The sequence below is a fragment of the Tachypleus tridentatus genome, chromosome 3 (assembly GCF_004210375.1).
Source record: "Tachypleus tridentatus isolate NWPU-2018 chromosome 3, ASM421037v1, whole genome shotgun sequence".
Taxonomy (NCBI): Eukaryota; Metazoa; Arthropoda; class Merostomata; order Xiphosura; family Limulidae; genus Tachypleus; species Tachypleus tridentatus.
In genome coordinates, this window is record NC_134827.1 from 62895479 (window position 1) to 62899670 (window position 4192).

The window sequence follows — 4192 nt, forward strand, 5'->3', positions numbered from 1 at the left end:
TTGGTAACTACTTATCTATATAAATATAATAGTACTGTCTGTTGTATGTCTTGGTAACTACTTATCTATATAAATATAATAGTACTGTCTGTTGTATGTCTTGGTAACTACTTATCTATATAAATATAATAGTACTGTCTATTGTATGTCTTGGTAACTACTTATCTATATAAATATAACAGTACTGTCTGTTGTGTGTCCATGTAACTACTTATCTATATAAATATAATAGTAAAGTCTGTTGTATGTCCATGTAACTACTTATCTATATAAATATAATAGTACTGTCTGTTGTATGTTCATGTAACTACTTATCTATATAAATATAATAGTACTGTCTGTTGTATGTCCATGTAACTACTTATCTATATAAATATAATAGTACTGTCTGTTGTATGTCCATGTAACTACTTATCTATATAAATATAATAGTACTGTCTGTTGTATGTTCATGTAACTACTTATCTATATAAATATAATAGTACTGTCTGTTGTATGTCCATGTAACTACTTATCTATATAAATATAATAGTACTGTCTGTTGTATGTCTTGGTAACTACTTATCTATATAAATATAATAGTACTGTCTGTTGTATGTCTTGGTAACTACTTATCTATATAAATATAATAGTACTGTCTGTTGTATGTCTTGGTAACTACTTATCTATATAAATATAATAGTAATGTCTGTTGTATGTCCATGTGACTACTTATCTATATAAATATAACAGTACTGTCTGTTGTATGTCCATGTGACTACTTATCTATATAAATATAATAGTACTGTCTGTTGTATGTCCATGTAACTACTTATCTATATAAATATAATTGTACTGTCTGTTGTATGTCCATGTAACTACTTATCTATATAAATATAATAGTACTGTCTGTTGTATGTCCATGTGATTACTTATCTATATAAATATAATAGTACTGTCTGTTGTATGTCCATGTAACTACTTATCTATATAAATATAATTGTACTGTCTGTTGTATGTCCATGTAACTACTTATCTATAATATAATAGTACTGTCTGTTGTATGTCCATGTGACTACTTATCTATATAAATATAATAGTACTGTCTGTTGTATGTCCATGTGACTACTTAGCTATATAAATATTATAGTACTGTCTGTTGTATGTCCATGTAACTACTTATCTATATAAATATAACAGTACTGTCTGTTGTATGTCCATGTGACTACTTATCTATATAATAGTACTGTCTGTTGTATGTCTAGGTAACTACTTATCTATATAAATATAACAGTTCTGTCTGTTGTATGTCCATGTAACTACTTATCTATATAAATATAATAGTACTGTCTGTTGTATGTTCATGTAACTACTTATCTATATAAATATAATAGTACTGTCTGTTGTATGTCCATGTGACTACTTATCTATATAAATATAATAGTACTGTCTGTTGTATGTCTCGGTAACTACTTATCTATATAAATATAATAGTAATGTCTGTTGTATGTCCATGTGACTACTTATCTATATAAATATAACAGTACTGTCTGTTGTATGTCCATGTGACTACTTATCTATATAAATATAATAGTACTGTCTGTTGTATGTCCATGTAACTACTTATCTATATAAATATAATTGTACTGTCTGTTGTATGTCCATGTAACTACTTATCTATATAAATATAATAGTACTGTCTGTTGTATGTCCATGTGATTACTTATCTATATAAATATAATAGTACTGTCTGTTGTATGTCCATGTAACTACTTATCTATATAAATATAATTGTACTGTCTGTTGTATGTCCATGTAACTACTTATCTATATAAATATAACAGTACTGTCTGTTGTATGTCCATGTGACTACTTATCTATATAATAGTACTGTCTGTTGTATGTCTAGGTAACTACTTATCTATATAAATATAACAGTTCTGTCTGTTGTATGTCCATGTAACTACTTATTTATATAAATATAACAGTACTGTCGGTTGTATGTCTAGGTAACTACTTATCTATATAAATATAATACTAATAAATAAATATCCTTCTGTGGTATCCTAAAGAAACGTTTCTAGATCACTGTTGGCTAGTTTCCTAAACAGTACCAAACGTGTGGTTCTTACATTTTGTTTTCAACTTTAATACTGTTTTATAATAAAATATTTAAGGACTTTAGAGTTTCCTACTTTTCAAAGAATCAAAACAAGAACCCGTGTTTAAACTTTGAATATTAAAATCCCATTAAGGCCTCGTTCTACGGTGGCGCCCTCAACGGAATAAGTTTCACAGTAATCAGTTTGTTCATTCTACATTCTTTAATAATTCATGAACCAATGAGACCCCTCGATTCTTTGTAGCGATGGAAATATGACTAATTGCAATGCATAAACCAGATTACGGAAGAAGTTTTTAACAACATATCGATTGTCACAGAATATCTAAACCAGTGTCGTTAATGGAATTGAGGGTCGACCGGATATTCTGTTTCAAATTCTCTGTTGATTGTGAAACCAGGGAGCGCTTTAATATTCCACGATTTTCACAATTCATAATTGGTTTGTCAGTACCAAACTAAGTTATAACTTTAACCTGTTGACGCCAAGTATTTCAGCTGCTACAATACAACTCTAATGCTTCTTGATTTTGTAACTTTTTCGTGACGCTATTTGGGATCGAAAGTGAAACAATTTGTAAGTAGGTCAAACACATGTATGGTGCTGACATCTAGCGTTGAAGTTAGGTATTATTGAGAACGAATTAACTCGTCCGTGGCACTGTGTTACCGATCGGCTTGGACGAGTTATCTCGTCTACGGCACTGAACAGGTTAAACCGAGAAGCAAAAGGGAATCCTAAACAGCTGCTGCAGTGCTTGCAATTATTTTAAGCAGAATAAAAGTAAATTAATCTATGATAACTTCCACCCCTTTTTATTGGTTATATTTTTGTTCGCCAGCAATAACGACCGTAGGCCGTGCATAAACCCCATTCGAATTTATTCATCATAAAGATGTCTACCTGCCCACCCTCAAATTGAAAATCTTTTAGGCAGCATTAGAGTAAATTAATCTATGAAACCTTGGGAGTGATCAAATACATCATTTGAAAGAGTTTGACCTCCTGAGTCCAAAACTGTAATTAGATCTCAGATCGACCCAGAAATGACGGAACTATGAACTAAATATTTGTGCTTGATAAAAAAAACAACAACAACTCAAAGTATTTCTATGTGCGACAATGCCATGGCTGAAAAAATGTAAGTTCGACAATTTTTTAATGAGATATTTTTCACCAATTTATATTATAATACACAAATGGCATACCTTGAGGGTGGAGTCAAGTTGACTGACCTCTAGTTCCTCACAGACTGACCTTTGTGCAGACTTCAGAGTTTTTGGGTGTTATGCAAAAAACAGTCATGGCCCGGCATCTATTTTGATTTTTTGGTCACCCTGAAGTTTACATTTCAATTCTCCCAGGATTCGGAATAATATCTCATATCATTAGTCATCAAACAGAATAAAAAAAGATCCATTTGAAACTTTAGGAATAATTTATGCCATACCAGCTGTTGGAGTCTTGGGCTTTATAGTCTGAGCCCATCATATATTTACCGTAGGCATAGATGTTGACACACCAGTTCACTTTACTGAAACCACTATAATTATTGCTGTTCCGACCAATCAAAATCTTTAGATGATTAGCCACCCTACGAATTTCCTACGAACCTCCACTCTTATGAGCCCTCGGATTTGTATTTTTATTTACAATCGGAGGTTTAACAGGCGTAGTTTTCGCAAACTACATCATTTTCCACGACACATATTACGTTGTGACACATTTTCATTGTGTCCTATCAATAGGAGCAGCTTTCGCTGGAGTAACTCACTGATTTCCACTTTTTTTGGAACTACTATAAATCCAAAATGACTAAGGCGTGCGACTCGTAATCTGAGGGTCACCGGTTCGAATCCCGGCCGCACCAAACATGCTCGCCCTTTCAGCCGTGGGGGCGTTAGAATGTTACGGTCAATCCCACTATTCATTGATAAAAGAGTAGCTCAAGAGTTGGCGGTGGGTGGTGATGACTAGCTGCCTTCCTTCTAGTCTTACACTGCTAAATTAGGGACGGCTAGCATAGATAGCCCTCGAGTAGCTTTGTACGAAATTCAAAACAAACAAACAGTTCCATACCAGTGAGATGA

The 4192-nt window shown here is 32.6% G+C and overlaps 1 pseudogene; it reads left to right on the plus strand.

Annotated features, from left to right (window-relative positions):
• The first annotated feature begins 3405 nt into the window (after positions 1–3405).
• On the plus strand, positions 3406–3906 carry LOC143245885 (cytochrome c oxidase subunit 1-like; annotated as a pseudogene).
• Positions 3907–4192: the final 286 nt, after the last annotated feature.